This window comes from Euprymna scolopes, chromosome 40 (genome assembly GCF_053919585.1).
Source record: "Euprymna scolopes isolate OS-2025 chromosome 40, ASM5391958v1, whole genome shotgun sequence".
NCBI classification, from domain to species: Eukaryota; Metazoa; Mollusca; class Cephalopoda; order Sepiida; family Sepiolidae; genus Euprymna; species Euprymna scolopes.
The window spans coordinates 26,353,495-26,378,610 of NC_136521.1; the positions used below are offsets into that span (position 1 = coordinate 26,353,495).

A 25,116-nucleotide genomic window follows, 5' to 3' on the forward strand; every position below is an offset into this window, starting at 1 on the left:
AAATTAGATTTAAATTTTGGATATCTTATGAAAACTAAATATTTTTCCCCAATCTAAAGTAATTTTAACTGGACTATATTATTTAACAGAAAGGTTTTCCTAATCAAAAAAGGCAATGAAGTATATCACCGTCAAAAACATATTTTACTATATTTTAAGGGATCTGGCTAGTTAAAAAACAGTGATTATTTGAATATAAATATGTTTATGTCTTGCAATTAAAGTATAGACCAACACACACTTATGTTTATTAAACATTTAATTGATGTTTATCATTTCATGTTTTTATGAGTTACTTTTATGATAGGAAGTCAATCATTTTTCATTTAGTATTTAATGTTTACTGATCAGAAAAAATTAAATTCTGATTTTTCAAACAAATATTCATATAATTAAATTATGCTCATATTAATATTTATATAAATAAATGTATATAACAAAATTTATATAAATAATGCTTATGATTAAATTATATATGATATAAATATAAAAAATAATCTTAAATCAGAGCAATTTTCCTTGCAATCTTTGTGTATATTTAAAATTCCTTTTATAATTTTCTTGCTTTATTTTTAATAAAAGACAATATTTTTATTTTCATCATTTCTTAATAAATATTTTAATTGTATGTATAAAACAAAAAAAAAAGTAGGATTTCAAGTGCATTATTACGAAGTATGGCTTCTTGACGCATTTCCATAAAAATTTATTTTGAAACTGAGATTAGAAGAAGCACATCTTGTCTAATTGTTACTTAATAAAAGAAAATTAAATATTTTAATGGAATATAGATAGCATTAAGATTTTAAATGATAGAAGAAATTTACATACAGGATCATCTAATACAGAAGGGTGTCATTTCTTTGCATTTTTTGACTTTCAAAACATGAATTTTGTATTTTGTGCATAAGAAAATATCTAGTGTGTATAATTCTGCAACAAAGACAAACGGAAATGGTTTGGTTGGGCAAGGCTATCATCATGCTTAAATCACAGAAAACAATCAGAACGAGAGGGTGAGGATGAAAACATGCCTACTTTGATGGAATAGCAGATATTAAAGAATATATCAACTTGTATTCTGAGAATGAGAAGGATATAAAAAGAAGGCAAAATACAATAAATTAGCAAGAAAAATTACTGGTTGGTATTAGTTTCATAGTAGTATTTTACCACAGAAGTAGAAGAGTGTATCACATGTACAAGTCATCATTGTTTTAGAAGTGCTTCTCACAACATCTATAAACTGTACAGCAACTGGATGCAAATGCTGCACTACAAGTGCCCTAACACTCACTTCAATCGCAACTCCAGATAGTCAAGAGAAGGGGCAACATTCAAGCAGCAGCAGTGGTGGTGGCGGCGTCGGGATCAGCAAGATTAGGAAACAACCTGTCACCTTTGCAGGCTCCTCCTTTCTTCTCTCATGTGGTCGTCCAATTGCATCACCAATCATCATAAGGGAAATTTCTGCTCTGATTGCGCATCTAACAAGTCAACCTAAAGCAAAACATGAAAAATAGATTTTTACCTTTTTATATGGAACAAAAAAATATGTACACTTTTATAAAATCACAAAACAAATACATAATAAAAATAAAACTTAGCAACACAATTATCATGTGAAATGATAAATCTTCACATTGTGAAGCTACTATTGATCACCATTAGTGTTCAGAAAATAATAATTCATCATAATTATCGGTTTAACATCTGCTTTATATGCTGAAATACATTGAACGGCTTTTAGAAACTGACTACGAAGCTAACCTATCTTTGGTCATATCTTTATATCAAGTTCATCTTCATCACTTCCATGTTTTCCTTTGTCTTCCAATGTGTACTTAATTTTTCCACATTTATTAACCCAGGAACATCCATTCTTTCAACGTGGTCATACCATCAAAGCCTTCTGTTCCGCACACATCTTTCTATACTGTCTTGATGTAATTTTCCTGTGATTCCACCAGATCTGAACCTGTTTTTAAGCCTCACATTACACATCTATCATTCTCATACCATTTCTCTTTATGCAACACATGTCCTCAACCCTCAATGGCCAGGTTATATCATTTTAATACATCACTGTCTACACATGCTTCCCTTAGTTGATTATGGTAATGCTCTGTTGTTTAGTAATGGCAAAAGTTCCCTGAACTTACTCCATCCCCTCCTAACCCTAACCTATCCAGGCCTTTATTTATCCCTCTTTCTCTTAAAGTGCATCCTTATCACTTCTTTCCAGGTTTTCCTTCCCCTACCAGCAACCTCAATTGTTCCACATCTACGAACCTAAGCATTCTCATTGATCCTTTCAATGTGCCCATATCATCATCTCTGTATCTTCTGACAGTGTTGAGATTCAATCTTTTTCTGAAGAACCTAAACCTCACATTAACATCCACTGTATCATTCTCATATCATTTCTCTCCATGCAACACATGTCCTCAATTCTCAGTGGCCAGATTTCACTTCCATGCATCATCACACTGCATATGAATGACATTGATAACATTCTACAGGTTAGTAATGACATTGATAACATTCTACAGGTTAGTAATGACATTGATAACATTCTACAGGTTAGTAATGACATTGATAACATTCTACAGGTTAGTAATGACATTGATAACATTCTACAGGTTAGTAATGACATTGATAACATTCTACAGGTTAGTAATGACACTGATAACATTCTACAGGTTAGTAATGACAAACTTAACAAAAAAAAAATGTATCTGCTTTTCTTAGGTTGTTTTCAAAAGTTGCTATTTTGCAGTGCTTTATTCAAAATTAATTGTGCTTTATTCAAAATTAATTGTGCTTTATTCAAAATTAATTGTGCTTTATTCTGCATTGTCCAAAAGTCTTTACTTTCTTTTTGTTTCCTTTTTTTAAATCTCATAAATACACATGGCTTTTGTTTTTAACTTATATATTATACTAGCAGACTGCCTGGCATTGCCAGTTCATAAAATATGCATAAATATATTTTAAATCATGCAGATTTCGAATTTATTATTATAGAGCCAATTCTCTATAGATACCTATTGATACTGTACCTCATATATAATAGTGATTTCAAAGGTAAAAAAAAATTACTTGGGTGCCATCAGCTAGAATCAAAACCAAAACATAGCTTTCCAACCTCATCCGTTAGCACATGACCTAAATCCATACATATACAAAAACTACAAATAGTAACATGATTTAATCTATAACTTTTAATTAGCACATGTGCAGAAATAAAAACATGTATTGCCCACTTATGCCAGCCCAAGATCAATGATTTTTTTTTCAATTTTGACCCCATAACAGCTATTTTACCGGCTAAAAAACAAATCCAAAGTGTGCTACAAGTTCAATTAACCTATATATCAAATTTCAACTCTGTAGATCAAATATTTAGAGAGGAGTTTGGTAGACTTTTCCACACACACACAAACACATACACTGACTAGGTCACTTATATATATATATATATAAGTGAAATTGTCTCTGTATGTGTTCATTTCCCTACCAAATTAATCTGTTAATTTTCAGTCTACAGACTCAAGATTTGACATGAAAGGTATTGAGATTTGGGAAAATCTTTTTAATTGGCTGCTAAGGAGTCAAAATTCAACGATTATGACTTTTGAAAACTCTACCAAATTCCTACGCCAATTTTAGATGTAGGTTACTTGGACATGGATCTAACTTTTTAATTTGATTTGAGCCCAAAACAATAAATGTTAAGGGGTCAAAAATTAGAGTCTAAGTTAAAAAAAATTTGACCTCTGCAGCCTCTCCAAATTACTCAGTCAATTTTTGGTCTAAACATCTGAAATTTTACATAACGGGTATTCAAACATAGGGCAAGCTTTTAAATCGGTTTTTGGCCGAAAATTTGGCTGTCAAAAGGTCAAAGTTGAAAGGGTTAACTTTTGCAGACTCTGCCAAACTTCTCTGCCAATTTTGGGTCTAAACACTTGAAATTTTAGATGTAGGTTACCTGGACATGAGTCCAACTTTTTAATATATATAAATATATACATATGCACATAAAGTTATGAACAGTACATAGGGCCCGAGCAAAGCCGGGCTGAACTGCTAGTATATAATATTTGTGTGCTAGAGCGTTTTCATCTTAAATTCTATGCAATTATGCAGAATATAGAAACTATGCATAAATAGAATTCAGCATAATCGTGAAATGAAGCCAATCATCTAATAAGAAACTATAAAAAATGAATAATTAATTAATGAACATTCATTTTTCAAAGGAATATGTAAATTAATTAACCCTCATGTAGCAACTCACATATGCATGTGTATCGTAAAAAGTTTGTTTTAATAATTTTTTAAATAGAAAAACTAGGTTTTTAATATCAATGTCAGAATGAGAAAAAACAACTTCATAAGTATATAGATATAAATGCAAGAATGAATAGCCATTCCAGGTAAAATTAATTTGTACCACTTTTAACTCCTCTTACAAAAACTAAATTCACGATGTAAATATTATTTAAACTTATGTTTAGAATGCTTATTCCAATTTTGATTCTAAAAAAAAAAATGTTCAAAATTAAATTAGGTTTTAAAAAGAAATTGAAATTCATGAAATCTTGCTTATTTGATGCTTAGTGTCTATGGATCAAATATTCAAGTTTTTTAATGAGATTTTGTGGCCATACTAAACTGAACCTGTAACAGCATTCATCCGGGATGATATGAGCTGTTTCCAAATGAGTTTATTGCATCCCATGTCGATCGGTAGCATAATTCAGCCATTCCTAGTTCAAATGACGAATATCAACAATGTGAGGCCAACTACCAGTTCCATGTGCATTTTCATCATTTCACTCACCTAAAAATCTTTCAAAATATTCCAACATCATTTCACTCACCTAAAAATCTTTCAAAATATTCCAAAGAAACTAAAAATTTGGAAATATAAATGTTTAATACCTAGTTAAAATTTCACAAAAAGCAGAAATATCTGAATTTTCAAGAAGGGCTTCCACATGCCTCCTATACATAAAAGTAAATTAAACTAAATCTAGCCCACATTACCAACCCTTATGCTTAACGTTTTGTTCCATAATTTACGAATGATTAATTTTGGAATATAAATGTATACACATTTGTACACTTTATATGAATAGATTAACCATATCTACTCTGCATTGGTCGAGTTCTTGCTTTCCAAATGCTTTTTTTAAAACTATGTAATCTCTGTAAAAATAAAACTTTGTGGTCACTTCTCATTTGTCTGTATGCGTTTTTTTGCTTATTATTATTTCATTTTCATCCACTGTTATTTATATAAATGCAATAAAAGCTGAGATATCGATGAAGCCGAATTATTGAAAATCCCATGATAAAATACAAATGAAATTAATGGCTTCAATGCAACAGCAGGTTTATACACTTAGTTCATGATACTAATTAGAATAATGTGTTACTATAATAAAGAAAATCAAATAACTTTATTTGTAAAACAGGCAGTGAAAAGTAGTAGTAACATAGCTGGTCTTTAAAAGGAAGTGGGTTTTGTTGTACAAAGTAGAAAAGAAAATACATTTTAAAAGGAAGTGGGTTTTGTTGTACAAAGTAGAAAAGAAAATACATTTTAAAAGGAAGTGGGTTTTGTTGTACAAAGTAGAAAAGAAAATACATTTTAAAAGGAAGTGGGTTTTGTTGTACAAAGTAGAAAAGAAAATACATTTTAAAAGGAAGTGGGTTTTGTTGTACAAAGTAGAAAAGAAAATACATTTTAAAAGGAAGTGGGTTTTGTTGTACAAAGTAGAAAAGAAAATACATTTTTACTAATCTAAGAAGATGATACAATGACGAACAAACATTATACTGGTAATGCCTGGTAGGATGGTCTCATGACAACAGAATAGAAACTACCCTACCCTCATCACAACAAAAATAAAGAGGAGGTAATGCCTGGGAGGATGGTAACATAACCGATACTAGACTACTCTCCACACTAGATTGAGCATTTCTTTTTATTAAAAGAAGTCAAAAGGCTAGATGTCACTTTAGAATAAGGGTGAATAAGATGGAATAATGTATTTATGGAAACAGTTCGGCTGACATTCACTTTGAATACGATCACGTTGTAATCTCCAAGGAAACAGCCCTGTGGCAATGTGTTCCACAGGTGAGAAATCTTTGAGAAAGATGGTATAATAGTCAATTAATAGAAGTAATAGCAAAGTTTCAGCTGAAGATGGATATTAATTTTCATTAGTTTAGGGGAACTGGTAAGCAGGCATATGCTGTCTCTCCATTATGTAGTAAACTTTATATCTCACTCATTCGACTTATTTAAATTATTTTTTAAAACTTTGTTTTAGTACTTCATGCTGTTTTTTTATTTCAATGAATAATTGATTAATGCTAGTGTCATTTCAAAAGTAAAGTCTCTCCTTTTTTTAAACTCAAAATGTTGAAGAACTATGAAGACCGAAGTGGTATCATTAAAACTTGTGTACTATAGAATTTATTTTTCTATATAGTCATCACCATTTGTACTTTTGCCAGAAATTTAATGACACATCTCTGCTTCTGATGCATATCCATGACAGTGATTGTTTTCTTATAGTCTCATGTTGTCAATATCTGCAACAGAGAGATGAAACTTTTAGGTCCTGAATGTATAAGTTCAACCATCATAACAATACAATTTGCAATCCCCTCTGATCCATTCGGGTGGAATAAAAATAGGAAGCATTATTTTTGGAACACCCCTAATAGAAATTTTTTTTAAATAATGTGCAAGTCACGTAGAGGCGGGAAACACACAAGAGGTGGTCACACAATTTTATTAATATATAGATTGTACAGGCATAATTATGTGTACTCTTTAATTTCCATTAATTTCTTAGAAAAAACAATTTTGGAGAATTCTGCTAGTGAAAATATGAAGAAATGTATTTATTTTCTTTGATGAAAGCTAAAAACCATTTTGGAAAGGAAGATAAGTAAGGAAAGAAAGTAAAAGATATATCTCTCTCTCAATACAAAAGCAAGAGAAAATGACAGACGATTTGGAGGAAAGAGGAAGTTATTTATAGAATACTCTTTAAGATATATATATATATATATATATATACACCAATTTAAAGGTATTCAGGAGAGAAAGCTTGTGAATTAAAACAAGGTTATTAAGAGTTCTAGATAAAAAAGCAAAATATAATATATTTATTTATATATTTTTTATTTATATAGACAAATATTACATAGTCGCTACACTGAACACGTTAATGTTTTGGACAATTGGTTGGCAAGAAACAAAAGTCCTCGTCAGTCGAGATAAAGCTTATGTGCAACTGACGGCATCTGGTTCTCAAAAGGAAGAAATGAAATATATTTTGTTTATGAAAATAAAATATTAAAATGCTAAATTTAGACGGGAGGGGTGGTAGGTTAAGTCACATTTTAGACTCTAAACATAGACAGCGTTTGGGAGAAAGAGAACGTCAAGACTTAACAGGATAAAGAAGAATAAAAAGGAAAAAGAAAAAAAGGAAAAAGAAAGAATGGAGAAACGGAAGAAGGGGTCAGCATAATTACACTACCCAAGGAATGGGAGAAAAGGTGAAAACATTTAAAATCATCTTTGATTAAGGGTTGGAAGTTAATGTGTGAAAAAACATTGAGTTTTGTCTACTATAGAGGAAACAATCTATAAATATAAAAGCGAAAATGTATGTGTGTTCGCTTTTTCTGTATGTCTACAAAAGGCTTTTTTCAGAGAAGCAGTCGGTCAGTTCACAACTTTTTAAAACTTTTTATATCACATATAAATCGTAATATCTCACAGTTAACAACGAAGCTCGCCTGTCTATTTAATTTGCTCGATTTCGGCAAGATAAATATTCAATATTTGTCGCTCGCCGCATGTGGGTTAGTCTTTTTCCTATAACATCTTGGGGGCGAGGAAAAAAGCGTTCAGCAGTAAATGAAATCCTGCAGTCAAACTGACCTCATTAACTCATTAAAACGAGCACCTGCTAAATCCAACTAATAAGCATGTCGCGGTGGGGCAATGGTTAACGTCGCACATTTTTTTTTTCACAACTTTGCCTCAACGGTTCGGGTTCGATCCTCATGCTTTTTTTTTTAACCCTCCCAAACACCCGGGCAACGCCGGGTACCCCTTGCTAGTATAGAAGGAAAGAAAGAAAGAGATCACCACGAGGGGGGGGGGCAAAGACAAATTAGCACACAGGATCTCCAGTCAGGCATATACACACACACTTATATGCGTATAAGCAACCCAGTTGAACACACACACATCTGCGCAAATATATATAAATGTAAAAATGAGAATGTATCGAATTTAATAAAACCTGAGATGACTTTGTGCAGGGATGATTAGGCTGTATTTTCTTAATCATAAGTCATATTTACGACAATGAAATCTTAAATTTAAAATTAAAATTTTCAGTAATGAAAATTAAAGACTAAAGAATGAATAAAAAATAAAGAATAAAAATATAAACAATATATAATAAATAAAAAATCTATAAAAACATAAACAATATATAATAAATAAAAAATCTATAAAAATATAAACAATATATAATAAATAAAAAATCTATAAAAACACAAACAATATATAATAAATAAAAAAATCTATAAAAACACAAACAATATATAATAAATAAAAAAATCTATAAAAACAAACAATATATAAATAAAAAATCTATAAAAACATAAACAATATATAATAAATAAAAAATCTATAAAAATATAAACAATATATAATAAATAAAAAATCTATAAAAACATAAACAATATATAATAAATAAAAAATCTATAAAAATATAAACAATATATAATAAATAAAAAATCTATAAAAACACAAACAATATATAATAAATAAAAAATCTATAAAAACAAACAATATATAAATAAAAAATCTATAAAAACATAAACAATATATAATAAATAAAAAATCTATAAAAATATAAACAATATATAATAAATAAAAAATCTATAAAAATATAAACAATATATGATAAATAAAAAAATCTATAAAAATATAAACAATATATGATAAATAAAAAATCTATAAAAATATAAACAATATATGATAAATAAAAAAATCTATAAAAATATAAACAATATATGATAAATAAAAAATCTATAAAAATATAAACAATATATGATAAATAAAAAAATCTATAAAAATATAAACAATATATAATAAATAAAAAAATCTATAAAAATATAAACAATATATAATAAATAAAAAAATCTATAAAAATATAAACAATATATAATAAATAAAAAATCTATAAAAATATAAACAATATATGATAAATAAAAAATCTATAAAAATATAAACAATATATAATAAATAAAAAATCTATAAAAACAAATAATATATAATAAATAAAAAAATCTATAAAAATATAAACAATATATAATAAATAAAAAATCTATAAAAACATAAACAATATATAATAAATAAAAAAATCTATAAAAATATAAACAATATATGATAAATAAAAAATCTATAAAAATATAAACAATATATGATAAATAAAAAAATCTATAAAAACAAACAATATATAAATAAAAAATCTATAAAAACAAATAATATATAATAAATAAAAAATCTATAAAAATATAAACAATATATAATAAATAAAAAATCTATAAAAACATAAACAATATATAATAAATAAAAAAATCTATAAAAACATAAACAATATATGATAAATAAAAAAATCTATAAAAACAAACAATATATAAATAAAAAATCTATAAAAACAAATAATATATAATAAATAAAAAATCTATAAAAATATAAACAATATATAATAAATAAAAAAATCTATAAAAATATAAACAATATATAATAAATAAAAAATCTATAAAAATATAAACAATATATAATAAATAAAAAAATCTATAAAAATATAAACAATATATAATAAATAAAAAAAATCTATAAAAATATATAAACAATATATAATAAATAAAACATATATAAAAACATATAAACAATATATAATAAATAAAAATTTATAAAAACAAATAATATATAATAAATAAAAAATCTATAAAAACAAACAATAAATAAATAAAAAATCTATAAAAACAATTACAATATATAATAAATAAAAAATCTATAAAAACAAATAATATATAATAAATAAAAAATTTATAAAAACATATAAAAGAGTAATAAAGTAAATAATAATGAAAAGATAGTGATAAAGTTTAGAGAAGTAACCCAAGTGGTTCAGAAAATATAATATAATTATAAAAAGACAAAGTATTAATATAAATAAAGAAACAAGATGATAAAGAAAATAAATTGGTGGTTTTTGTTTTACAGCATATCAACCCTTTTCAGGTTATTTAATGTCGAATCCAGTGATTTTGAAGAAAAAATTTTAATAGAATATATTTGTTTTTTTTTGTTTTTTTTCAAGTCGGTTTCTATTAAACCCATAGTTGGGACAGGGTCAGAGTGGACCTAAGAGCAATGGCAATTAAGGGGTGGCTCCACACTCACCAAAGCCCGCAAGCTGGGACCTCACCATCGGATATAGTTTAAGGTCATATCCAGGACCAAAGAAAAAAGGGAAAACATAAGATAAACATAATATTAATAATATGAAAAAAATAATAAAGTAAGAAATTATTGGAGAATAAATTAGTAAATAGTAGAGTCATAGTAATAGCTAATAAAAATATAATATTTATGAAGTAATAAAAATATGTAATACACTCTAAGAGAAAATAAACTAGAATATACGGATAAAAATAATTATAAGAATAATTAATTAGAATAACATAATAGGAGATAAAACTCAAAATACAATAATAAGAAGAGATGTGAAATAATAGTCAAAACATAATGCAATCATAAATAACTAGAAAAGAGGCTTGCCTTTTTTCTGTTGTTCTTGGCCTTCGGACCAGGATAAAAGTGTAGTATCTGTTCCGGCAGATACTGCAAGCAAAGACCATATGTGGGGGCAACCCCATATATAAGACCTTGGTCAATGTAGGGGCAACCCTTCATACCAATTGTCATTATCCAGCTCCCCTACTCCCCGGGGAGTTGGTCCATATTTCCCCCTTCACTCCTCACATTAAAAATCGACCTTATGCCTAATTTGCTCAGTGGGGGAGCAAATAAATACCCTGTTGTTCCTGGCTTTCGGGGATCAAAGTGTAGTATCTGTTCTGATACATACACCGAGCGAGGCAGTGCTGTTCTGGTGACACATTCTCGTGCCCGGAACACCTGATGAGCTTGTTGGGTAGCGTTCTGTCCGCACCCCCACTTTGTCTGTCTTTTTCTGCTCTCCCCCCTCATGGGGGGATCCGAGCTGATAATTTGCGACCTTCCCGCGAGGGAGGATTGGAAACACCTTCTCTCTTCCCTCCACTAATTTCCCACTCCCTCTCTCAGTTCTATCTCCCCTCTTGCCGCTTTTTGGCGCCAAAGTCGCTCCCCACTTTGGATGCCGACTCCACGTCAGTCAAAACAGTGAATTTTTTAAAAGAGGGAACAAAAACTGACACCCCCAGCCCGGAGGCCACCAATATGGATACCCTCAGCCAGGGGGCTACTGCTCCCCAAGAGGACGACTCCCCAACAGGAGAAAAAACAACCGCTAGCGGGGCGTACCGCCCGGATATGACAGACTTAACATCCCGTTACTATACCCGTACCAGAGGAGCTTCGCTGTGTGGGACATCCTCCTACCCACCAAGGACGATGCGGAGAGACTCTCCCTCCAAGAAATAAAGCATGGGAGAGTCAAACTAATACTCGAATACCAGGGCAAGAAAAGGACTCGAGTACAGGTATTTAATGTGCCAACCAAAATACCTGCGGAAGTGTTAGGATGCCACTTCAGCCAGTACGGTGAGGTGGAACAGGTGACCCCAGTACGGTCAAAAACTGGAACTCACCTGGGCATCTACACAATAGCAATGAGGCTGAAGAAGGAACGTGTTCAAGCGATACCAGCGCTGCTGACATACAAAGACGCCAGCATAACGGTAGTGGTGGAGGGCCGTCATCCACACTGCTGGTTCTGCCAAAAGCAGGGCCACATGGATAGGAGCTGCCCCTAAAAGGTAACCCCTAATCAAACAACCCAAAAGGCGGTCACAACCCCTGAGACAGCGCCCGTGCCAAAACAGGTGGCAACAACCCCTGCAACCGCAGCACCAACCCCAGCTCCAAGGAAAACCCAAACCACCTAGGAGGCCAAGGGGGAAGAATGGTGCACGGTAGTGAGACAAAAACGGAAGCACATAATCCCTTCTGCCACCGTCCCACCACCAGCCCAAAAATCGAGGCAGCAGCCTCTGCAAATGCAGCAACAACAGCCACTGCAGCCGATGCCATGGAAAAAGCTGCAGCAACAACAACTACTGCAGCAGCAAAAGCAGCAAGTGCAGCAGAAGCAGCAGCAACACCAGCGAGAGCAGCAGCAACAAAAACAGCTGCAGCAGCAACTAGAAGAGCAGACTCAACCAATGGTCCCCACACCAATCGAGGCGGGGATCAAGCGGAGAAAACACTGCTCCTCTGAAGATGAATCTGCAAGTGAGAGGAAGAGGAACTCAACCTCACCTCTCCCCGGTTCATTCGAAAGAATAAAAAAGTAAAACAAAAGAAGAAAAGAGGAAGAAAAGGTGGCCCCCCCACTCCCTGTGAACATACACCACCCCTAACAACAAAATCCACTTCCACCCCCAAACCACACACTGCACCAACACCAGACACCGCACCAGCACCAACACCAACACCAGACACCGCACCAGCACCAACACCAGGCACCACATAAACACCCATCCCCACACCAATGCAAACTGAGCCACCACCCCAAAAAGAAAAGGAAAAGAATGAACCAAGGAAGGGGAGAGACTCCTCTGCCTCTCGCAGACCAACCAGATTAAAAGTCCTTGCCCCTGAGGAACTATGTTATGTAGACCCTCTATCTGTGGCAACAGACATTTCCCATCGGCAGAGGAAAAACTTAACACCGCTGCTCGATTACAAACAGATAGAGGGTAAAGATGTAAATATCCACTCAAATTTCCCGGACGCCCCACTCCTAATAACTTTTGTCAGAACTCCAGAGGCCTGCAAGACCAACTTGTGGACAAGGCTGCAGGCCGCTGAAGGGGCGTTTCCGAGAATCGAACTGGTGAAAAAAAATGACCCTTCTCTTGACAAACTGTCAAAACAATGCAAGGGAAGGGTCCCAGTGTTGGTCCATCCGTCACTCTACAGGGCCATAAAATTAATTTATCCTTTGGATGTCGGCAGCATTACGAGAGAAGGTCAGGATATGAAAAACCTGACCACCTTGAGCATGGCACATAATGTCGGCGACCTCTCCCCAGCTGACTTCGGAGCTAAGTGTGACACACCCTAAGGTAGGTACCATGGCTTTGAATTTGGCTAGTTTGAATGCGAGGGGCTTGAGATCATCGGGCCGGGCGGCTCGCCTCCGGAACGACCGCTTGTCCCTAGGAGTGGATGTGGCTGCAATTCAGGAGATGCATTTCGTTTTATCTGTGGGCTGTCAGATGCTGGCCCGAGATTTTGAGGTTTTCTCAGCATATGGCAGCCCGCGGGGGAAGGGAGTTTCCGTGCTGGTTAAACGTACCCTGTTGGCGACGGTCGACGTTGTTCATAGAGATGTGGTGGGCAGGCTGGTTGTGGCCGATGTTGCCGTAAAAGATTATGTGTTTCGGGTGATCGCGGTTCATGCGCCCAGCACCGCTCGTGAGAGGGTCTCATTCTTCAGTCAGCTTGACGCATTTGTAGATTGTCGGAAGCGGGTAGTGCTAATGGGAGATTGGAATGCCATCTTAGACCCCGAGAGAGATAAGGTAGGAGGCGATGCTAGAGGATCGGAGAGGTGCGAGTCCAGCCTGGCTGATCTGATGGCTAGATGCGGTCTGGTCGACAGGTTTCGGGTCGAGCATCCGTGGCGGGAGATGTGGACGTGGACCAATAGTGTTTCCTCCTATCCAAACACTTGGACAGGATGTTAGGAGAAGCGAAGTAGACTTCTTATCTTGTCCCACGTTCACTTGGCTAGGCCAGACAGATCATAAACTAGTTATGGCCTGGCTAAAGCTAGGAAATAGGCCTAAGTTAGTGACTCACTGGAAGTTAAACACTTCCTTCTGGAGATACAAGACTTCCAAGAGAAGCTAATAGAACTAATTCAAAAAGCACTAGTGGGGGGGCGGTTACCGGGAGTAAGTGGTGGGTAGGTCTAAAAGCCAAAAAGTATGCCCAGCGCCTCACACTAGATAAGGCCAAGACGAAGAAGAAGCTAAAGCAGAAACTAGCCCGGGCTACGGGGGAGGGTGATAGGGTTAGTCAGGAACTAGCTAAGCAGGATCTTCTGCATGAGAATAGCGAGCGTTATGAAGGTTAAGTAGTTAGAGCTAGACTTAAAAAGATAGGCAATGAAGCAGTCATCTCCAACGCTGACGCGCGTTGTGAAATTTCTAGGCGTGGCTCGGACAAGTACATTGCAAAGGTAAGACATCCAGATGGACGCACCCTGGAATCGACTCGGAAGATCTGCGAAGGGTTTCGAGAACATTTCGAGGAGCGTTTTACGCAGCAGCACGATCTTCCGGTCCTTGAGTTTAGCGACTATTTGGCTGACTCTCCCTGCCTCGAGGCGGCTAGAGCAGCTAGTTGCAAGGGCCGGGTGACGGAGCAGGAGGTTTTTACTGCGCTGAAGCAGGTCAGCTGTGACAGATTGCCGGGACTCGATGGTCTGCCATACGAACTGTATTTGAGGCTGTCGCCCATGTTTCTGCCTCTTCTCACGGATGTGTTCAACCATTGGTTTGCTAAGGGATCCATCCCGGGGCAAGTCACCAAGGGAGTGATCACATTGCTGAGGAAAGGTGACAGGTATGGTGGGGAAGAGTTAGACGATTAGAGGCCCATAACTCTGCTAAACACAGAGTTGAAGATTTTAGCAAAGGTCCTGTCAAATCGGCTGCAGGTTGTTATTGGCGAGTTGGTTGAACCGGAACATAACTACGCTGTGAAGGGGAGATCAATTCAGAACAACTTGCACCTGATCCGCACGATCCTAGAGGGAGGGATAGATGACGACATGGAAGCCGCGCTGATCAACTTAGATCAGTCCAAAGCTTTCGATAGGGTCGACCATCGTTCCTTGGCATCTGTCTTAGAGGTCGCCAGTTTTAAACCGGACTTCTGCAAGTGGATCTCCGGGATGTATTGACAGCCCACAGCCGTCGTGCAAGTAAACGGAAAGCGCTCAAAACCCTTTGTTCTCTCGGTCGGTTTGTCAGGGTTGTCCGCTATCGCCCCCACTCTATGTCCTGGCTTTGGAGCCCCTGCTCCGCAAGCTGAGACATGAGGAGACAAATTGTAATACCCAGTGACTCAGCTGCCAAGGTATCCGCATTCGCCAATGATGTCACGGTCTTTGTGTTGAGCTTCAGAGACATTGAGATCGTGTCGGAGGCTCTCACTCAGTATGAAAGAATTACAGGAACCAAAATAAACCGCAGCAAGTTGGTAGGACTGCAGTTGGGCGCCTGGAGTGGCAACGCCAACCTCCCTGTGCCCTTCAGCTGGACAGATGGCCCGGTTCAGATCCTCGGCATGTGGTTCGGACCGGGTCTCCAGCTTGACAAAAATTGGTTGGAGGTACGGTCAAAGGTGGAGGCTGCAGTCAATTTGTGGCTTCCTAGGAAACTTTCCTTAAAAGGTAGAGCTGAGGCGTGCGCCACTTACGTCTTTTCTCTCATCCTTTATCGACTGGCCGTACTTCCCCTGCCCGCACAACACCTAACATGTGCAAGATGACCAACTGTGGCACCCCGTGGTTACTGCCACCTTCCCCAACCTCATTCTCAACCCTTCTATCGAGAGCCGTCGCAGGCCGCTGGGAGAATCTGCCTACATGAAAGAGTGCCGAGCTGCGCTAAAACGACTACCAAGGTCCAGTCATCTTGTGACTGCTACCCGTAGGGAACTCCACAGGGATCTAGTGAAGGGGGCTGCCGACAACCCGCTATGCGCGCGTTTGGGTTGGCAGCAGAGTGAGATCCGCTCCGCGTGGAGCTGGGCGCCAGGTTCGAGTCATCTGAACAATTCGGAGTTCTCTCTGACCTGGCGATTGGCCCGAAATGCACTTCCAACGTACAATGCAGTTCCGGGTTTTGGAGTCGCCTGATTGTCCTCGTTGTGGGACAACGGCCGTAGAAACGACTGATCATGCTTTCTTCGATTGCCACGAACTCCGCTGGTACTGGTCGTATGTCAGCGAGGTGACGGCTCGCATTGAACCTAATCATCCTCGCCCAATTACCGTATCCAATGTGAGGCCACCATGGGTCCAGGAAAGACAAATGGTCTACGTTACAATCCTGGCCGTGGCGAGAATGGTGATTTGGACGTCGCGTCTGCAAGGTTGCCGGGGGGGGGGGTTGTCTTTTTCTGATCAGGATCTGATCGCTTTCTTTAAACACCAACTACGGGTGATGATCAGATGTGATAGAAGACGGCTGCATCGCGCGGCATTTTGACAGAAGATGGATACAGGTAGCAAGTCTGTGTGTACGAAGAGGAGCCAAATTTGAATACGTGTTCCCCACCTAGGTGTGGAACGCGCAGTTCCATAAAGTAAAATTTAACAAACAGTCTCTCAGCTAGCTGAGTGTTCCATCCCTCCCTTATTAGAAAGCCTCCAAGATCCCCACCCCCTTCTTCTTGCAATTTTTGTTTTCACCCCCTCCTCTAAATTTCACCCATCTTGGAGAGAAAGAAATACAAACTAACCCCCAAAATTTTCTTTTCTCCATTCACCCCCACTTAGGACTGACCCGCAGAAGCCAGGTTCCTTTTACAAACCTAGTGGAACGGGCAGTCTATGAACTAGACAGGGTTGGGAGGGTCCTACTAATCCCCCCCACACACACACACCCCTGCCCTCGACAAAAATGAATTATTGTACCATTTTTATTGTTATCTTTTTTTGTTTTTGCACGTCAATAAAAAATGTTTTAAAAATTGGGAGTGAAGTAGGATGTCCCCCAGTATGAAAGGGTGAATGCGGTATTTTCGTGAAAGATACTAGCTGGGAGAAACTTTTGATTTTGTTTAGTTCTGGAGTGACAAGGATGACCAATGACACCCACAACCCCCCCCCCTTTTGCGTTGGTCATGTGCCTAAGTTTTTTGTTCAGTGTTGATTTTCAATGTATTTTTAACATGAATAAAGGATTTAATATCTCAAAGTGAAATATCTGCCGGAACAGATACTGCAAGCAAAGACCATATGTGGGGGCAACTCCACATATAAGACCTTGGTCAATGGAGGGGCAACCCTTCATACCAATTGTCATTATCCAGCTCCCCTACTCCCCGGGGAGTTGGTCCCTATTTCCCCTTCACTCCTCACATTAAAAATCGGCCTTGTGCCTAATTTGCTCAGTGGGGGAGAAAATAAATACCTTGGCCTTCCGGCCAGGATCAAAGTGTAGTATCTGTTCTGGCAGATACTGCAAGCAAAGACCATATGTGGGGGCAACCCCACATATAAGACCTTGGTCAATGTAGGGGCAACCCTTCATACCAATTGTCACTATCCAGCTCCGCTGGTCCCCATTTCCCCTTCACTCTCCACATTAAAAAACGGCCTTGTGCCTAATTTGCTCAGTGGGGAAGCAAATAAATACCCTGTTGTTCTTGGCCTTTGGGCCAAGATCAAAGTGTAGTATGGTCTGTAGTTCTAACTTTTACCAGTCAATGGAGGGGAAACCCTCTATACTGGGACAATTATTATTTTTGGTAACCAGAGTGCCCCCTTTTTGCCTACTTTTATTTTAGCTGGTTTTTACCCCACACTAAAAATGGCCTTGTGCCTAATTTGCTTTGGTAGGGAAACAAATAAATACAATAAATGCAGAAGTGAATAATAAATGATTTCGCTAACTTTTTTACAGACATATTTAAAAAAGAAAAGCTGATCTATATATAAACTGAAATAAAATAATATAAAAAAAAATAATCTTATATCCCCTTCCTCCCAATGCAATCTTATAAGAATTTGGGGAAGAGGAGGATTGCTTTCAAAGTTTTTTTTATATATTAAAATATACTGGAACAATGAAATAAAATATCTTTAATTTTTGGGGTCCTATCGTTGCCAATTTACACAATTTTCAGAAAAAAGGAATTGGAAAATATATTAAAATTATTTAAGTTTTACAAAAAAATTTTTATTATTCGTTAATTACATTTGATAGTTTTTGCCTGTGAAGTTTCAAAAGATTTCTGAAATAATTTTTTTTTTTTAATAATCAAATTTTGCAGAGTTCATGAAAAAAAAAAATTGTCAAAGATTGCTTCTTAAGACTTATGAATAAGCAGACAGTGTTACTGTTGATAATTAAAAGGGAATTGTTTTAATTGATGCCGTTTTTTTAATAGTGAATAATTAAAAAATATATTTAGAACTTGAATAATTTTTTCTATGGATGACCACTGACAAAAATCTGTTTCTTTGTGCACAGCAATCTGTTAATATAAAATAAAAATGTGACTTTTAGTTTATAATTCTATACAAAAACTTTTAGTTTATAATTCTATACAAAAATTTTAGTTTATAATTCTATACAAAACTTTTAGTTTATAATTCTATACAAAACTTTTAGTTTATAATTCTATACAAAACTTTTAGTTTATAATTCTATACAAAACTTTTAGTTTATAATTCTATACAAAAATTTTAGTTTATAATTCTATACAAAAATTTTTAATTGAAAGTTAATTTAAGGATTTAGTTACGATTTAAACAAAGCTTAGTTTTAGGAATTAAAAATTGATATTTCCTAGAATAAAGAGGAATTTAATAAAATAATTTAAATATTACTTTTTACAGGCTACAAATAACAATATTAAAAATAAATAATAAAGAAAATTTTGTCAGTTGACAACTTCCATATCAAATCAGAAGTTGTTTTAGATGCTGTCTGCTTAGATGATGACATTTCTCTAGACATACACATTTCTATGTCTTTTTCATAATATTTCAAGCCAAAGGTAAAACTTTTACTGTTTCACTTGAATAATAATTGAACAAAAACTTTAACAAGATATGAACTATATTTATACTAAGTTTTAATAAAAATAAACCGAGCATGCGGGGTCCTCCTCCATGAGCAAAAGATTTACTTACACCATGATTAATGTTTGTGCAAAATATTTTAAAAATCCAAGGTGTGGTTATTTAAAAAAGTGTGAACAAATTAACGGATGAATAATTTGGGGGTAATTTTACCCCTATGATGCCCTCTAGGGAGGAAACCAAAATTATCCCAGAAAATCTGTTCAAGCAAAAATTTACTTTCACTATGCCTAATGTTTGTGCAAAATTTCAAAAAAATTCAAGGTGTGGTTATTTAAAAAAGTGCAAACAGACGAACGGGAGTGAATTACTAGGTCCAATTTCTCCTTTGTTGTCGGACCAATAAATACATAAATTAAATAAAATTGTTATTTTCTCATTATTTTATGTTTTGGGTTATTTTGTGACGTTCAAATCAAATTTTGTCCATTTTATTCTGTGTAAAATAAAGAATGTTTATATATGATTTAAACCCTGATCCTTCCTCTTCAATATAGAGTAAAAATTATGATGAATGAATTTCATTCGTCTTTACTTGTATTTTTGTTGTGGGTGTCAAAAATTAGTGTTATACCTAGATAAACACCATTTAAACAAGATGACATTACCTGATTTTCAGACAAGAAACAAAATATAGTATCTGTTCTGTCCTCTGTCAGAGGAGGAAATTCTTATTTTTTACTCCATCTAGAGTGCCCCTTTTTAGAAAGCTGAATATCTTTCAAATAAAAAACGACCTTGCGGGGACATATGTAAGTAAGAACTTCTTGTATGTCAGATAAGTTTTTCTAATAACAAAACTATATATTGAAATATGAACTTTAAGTGCATCCGAGCTATAAGTTGGTTAGGTTCTCAATAAATAACGTACATTTTTGTAAAAATAATTTATGAGGTCATCAACAACGTTTATGCTTATTTTTTATTAATTTTTTTTTTTTTGTTGTTGTTTCAATGTGTTTTTTTTTTCGATTATCCCACTGAAGAGTTTTGTGTCAATTTGGAAGCTTTCTTTGCTGTTTTCACTCTTATCTTGATTGATAATTTTCTTTCTATTTTTATCGGCCATGGAATGAACTATGTGGCTCGGATTAAAGATAACAGATGTTGCTTTCAACTGTAGCAGGAGATAACGCTTAGAACGTTAATAACAAATATCACATTGTATACAGAAGAAACAAACTTTTATTATTCATTTCTTTAAATTAAATTAAAAAAGGGAATTTTATGTATTAATCTAAGTTAATTACATGTGCACAATATTAAAGGTTATATTAAGATAAAATATTTAAAAAATCATTAAGCAATAATACAAAAGTAAATTTATATAGTTCAAATAGATTCGAATAGGATTCAATTTCCAAAAGAATGAATCTCAATTTTTAATATATATATGTAGCTATTATTAAACGTTATTTTTTATAAAATTTATATTAAATCATAAATAGCATACTGAATTTAATAATTATTTATTCGTTATATATAATATTAAATGAAAGATGAGGAATAAAAGTTATAACTTTGTTATATTATCAGAAAAATAAGGAAAAGTAAAAGGGAAAATTAAAAAAATCTCTTTTGACCATGGCATTTCGAAGTTAAATGCTCTTCATCAGAAGAGGAGAAGCCTTATCTAGAGTTGAGTGAGCTTATATATATATATATATATATATATATATATATATATATATATATATATATATATATATATAAAAGTTACAATAAGTTTACTAAGGTAATCAAAATGGTAAACTTAAAATATATTATAAATATTAAAGAGTTAATATTTACAAGTAAAATAAACTCAGCCAGATATAAAAAGCTCAATAAAACCGAAAAGGAAATAGAGCTTATAATATGAACAAATGATTAATAAAATAAAAGACATCTTAAAAAAGAGTTAAAAACATATTTAATTTTAAAAAAGGAAGCACAAGATAAGTGGATAGTCCTTAATCCGCAGAGTTTCGAAGAAATACTCTCCTTCTCATCAGAGGGCAGGAATTAGCAAAATGCAGAATCGGATTTTGCATATAAAAGTATTTAATGAAACTACAAGTAAGTCAAAGATCTTACTTGGTTAAAAAAAGGGTGAGGTAAGGGGAACAGGAGGCAAAAGAAAAATAATAAAAAGATTAAATATGTTTTTAACTCTTTTTTAAAATGTCTTTTAACATATTTTATTAATCATTTGTTCATATATATATATATATATATATATATATATATATATATATATATATACCAACATTATTCGAATCTTTTCAGTAATGGTAAAGGCTTTAGAACTTACTATTAATACGTATGGCAAGTAAGCTACGCAGAAACGTTTTATTCCATCGAAATCGAATAACAGAATTCCGTCGATGAAATGGAATCCAAACGCGAAGAATATATTTTTTACATTTGTGAAGAGTTTCGTAACATTTGAATGATTTAAACAAGATATATGTTACTTCGATTTATAAACACTTGCATCAAAGAAACAAAGATATGTTGCACTGTTGCGCTGCACGGCATAAATATTGATGAAATTAAATCATTCTTTAGTGAAGAAATGAATTATGGAAGAAAAAATACATTTTATTATTTTGCAATTGTGCAAGAAGTTGTCAAAGTTTATATTGGCGATATAATTTAAAGAAAATGTACAAAAACAGTGGAAAAAAAAAATCAATGTATTTACAAAAATATAAATAAAAGTATTATTATAAATAGTTATATTTATTATTGAATACTATTAGACATATTCTCCGGATTTTTACCCGGTGGATACAAACTTTACCTGGATTACCAATAATTATATATATAGATATATATATATATAATTTTAGTTGAAGAAGAATCCATTTTAATTATTCGTGTAAAAATTTCGGTAATATTTGGATGATTTAAATATGAGAAAAAAAGCGTTTTCCTATTCGCAGAGACATTTGATGAAAGCCGAGATAAGAATCAGACCCTAATTAATGTTTACATATTTAAAAACAATTCAATCAGGCAATACTTTCGGATTTCAGGTGAACCCGATCGATGAAATGCTTGTTTCATATAATTAACACCAGAAAAAGAATAAAGAAAAAAAAGAGAATTATTAAAATAAATCTTTTTTTTTTTTTTTTTTTTTTACTTATCTGGTTTTCTGATCTCATTTCTCAATATGGCCACGAATATATATCGCAATGTCTGCAAGAAGCCAACATTAGATAAAAGAAAAATGAATGAGAAAACTCCACAAATTTCCGATTTAAATAAAGCAATTCGATATTTATACTGTTTCTAATGTTTTTAATTATATAAAACTTGCATTTTCACAAAAAGTTGTGTTTAAAAGAGAACTAATATCGTGATATACAAAAACTAAAATGTTTTAAAAACATTTTAATTTAGAAAATTAATAATAAATGATTTAAATGAAAGAAAAAATATAAAACCTTTGTATCGATTTGTTTTGTCTGATTTTAATACTAGTTACGTGAGGTTATAAAAGGGTGATCGATTTACAATACATTGCTATTAAAAACCGATCCTCCACTTTATGGTCACTGCTAATACAATGTGTGCGGGTAGATGTTCTCAAAAGTGGGTGGGAAAGAAGCGATGAAAAAGGTGGAAATTTATATTGCGATAAAGTCTGGGATCAGACTTAAAAAGAAAATACCGTGCCTTACTTACAAACAGGAACAAACTGTAAAAGAGAATGAATGTATTTTCGAATATAAGCAAATGATTTTTTGTGATCGGGAGACGACAAGATATGCGAATAATACACTTGCGCAGCAGAAGATTTTTAAACGGTGGCCATGACGAAAAGAACATTGTGAAAAAACATCCGACTCAGACTAAATATTTTTATCTTAATTTTCACTTTTGATTGGAATTAAATTAAATTTTAATTATTCACAAATTAAAATAACCAGTAAAATTTAATAAAACAATAAATTAATCATTTTTACTCGTCATTTTATTAACTGCTACATAATATCCATCGGAACTTTATTTTAGACGGCTTTTAAATACTCCGTATTTCATTAGATCAAACGGTGAGATAAGATTCTTCTTCAAACTGATAACATCTTATCAGTGTGACGGAAAAGAAAACGTTTATAGTTTTACTTATTTAATTTTTACGATTTTCAACTAAAAATCATTTTCTACTTTGTCATAATTTATTGTTTAATTATATTTAATTATGTTAATTCTGAAAAATCAATATCATATATATTTTTGAATTTTGAAAGATAAATCGATTAAAAAAATAGCCTAGTGATGTTGCCATGGCAACAATTTCCATGGCAACAAATAATTGAAACTAAAACTCGTTTAAATTTTGTTTTTGAATTTCAGTTTATAAGAAAATCGAAAGAATTTTGTTTTTACCCGATGAAAATATGGCGTTTCTTCACAAACACCAAAAATATTTGTAGTAGTAGAAGAGGAACAGGTGTTTGCTTTATTGAGTAATAAACTAGTGTCGTTAAGAGAAAAAAGCTTTCTTATTTGTATTTATTTCATTAATCAATTTTGTTTTGGATTCAATTCTAGGTCGGATTGCCATTGAGTCGTCCAAATGATTATCGCTTTCCGAGGACGAAACAAATTAAATTTACTTTCATGTGCATGTGTGTGTGAGGGGGGGGGGTCGCTTTGCAAATTTCTCATCTTTGTAAAAAATAGACAATGTGACTTTATAGTTCGTGAAACTAAAATAATTATTTAGATTGTCTTTACGGACCGAGCTATGTTTTTTAGATAAGATTTTTCAAGTTAAATTCACTTTTTATGATACCTTTTGTTTATTAAATTGCTAGGTGAAAGTACAGAATAGTTATAAAACGCTCTCCCCTTCCCCTGTTAAGAATAGGTTTCTAAATAATAACGTTATCATTTCATCACGATCCGTATTCAGCATAAGTACCAGGTAATGAGTTCAGTTACACCGACTATAAAGTGAGAGTCTATTTTATAATTAAGTTATAATAACAAAGTGAAAAAAAGGGCAAATTTGTAGATTAACGCCCCCTGAATCACTAAAAAAAAAAAAATGAGATTCTACTTTTTTATTTTATTACGTATGAACAGTAAACACCCTGAAAATTTTAATGGAGAGAAGAAAAATAATATATATGAAAAATATTTTAGAAATGTCAAGTGAGGGATCAGTTTCGCATACAAATTTAACATAAAATTATCACCCATTTTTGTGAAATTTTAGCTTTTTAAGACAGTTAACCAAATGTATTATTATTATTATTATTATTATTATTATTATTATTATTATTATTATTATTATTATTATTCACTTGGAGTTCGCACACAGGTCATCATCAGAGATTGCTCACTGGTGTTCCTTGGAGTCTGGGTGACAACAAGTCTCCCCAGATGTCCACTAATCCTTACCTCTTTTGACAATTTTTGCAAATAAATTTGCACATAGTGACCATTGGTCTTCACTGGAATTTGGGTGCCAATAAGCCTCCCCAATGTCCCAGTCCACTACGCACTAATCTAGTGGAAGTCTGGTAAGTGCTTTCACTCTTCAGTCTTTCCATCCTCCTTGACCCTTCGACATTTTTGGTTGAGTTGAGGGGAAGGAAAGGATTATGAGCAGGGGGAAGGTGAGGGAGATGGGAAGGTGAGGAAGATGGGAAGGTGAGGGAGATGGGAAGGGGAGTAAGTCTACAACTTCGTAGCTTCAGTTTTCTTGATTTAATTTTTGTTTTATTTCTCTTGCATTTTCTATATACTCGGTTAGATTGTCATTCTTGTAGATTATGTTCCACATTCAAGGTTTTTCTTTAAGATTTCTCCCGTTTTTCAGTATTACTGTCTGTTGCCTTGTTTGAGCCTTCCCCTTGATTCCGATTTTTCCTAGTCTTGTTTCCAAGTTCTTTGGAATTGTTCCTAAAGCTTCAACAATTATTTGTTTTATGTT

At 33.5% G+C, this 25,116-nt stretch overlaps 2 protein-coding genes across 5 annotated transcripts in view; both read right to left on the reverse strand.

The window, feature by feature from the left end:
• Positions 1-23,010, reverse strand: part of LOC145265446 (uncharacterized) — a 72,109-nt gene extending 49,099 nt beyond the window's left edge. The window contains exons 1-2 of one of the 4 annotated variants that reach the window (XM_080121292.1): positions 22,857-23,010; positions 1,298-1,500 (exon numbers count right to left, since the gene is read on the reverse strand). The gene's annotated coding sequence lies outside the window, so the exon portion shown is untranslated. Of the gene's footprint in view, positions 1-1,297; positions 1,501-22,847 lie in introns of all 4 variants that reach the window. The other 3 variants (XM_080121294.1, XM_080121295.1, XM_080121293.1) reach the window with 3 other exon arrangements.
• The window catches only part of LOC145265647 (uncharacterized), a 77,371-nt gene that overhangs the window by 3,434 nt on the left and 48,821 nt on the right, over positions 1-25,116 (reverse strand). The gene's annotated exons all lie outside the window — the stretch shown is intronic.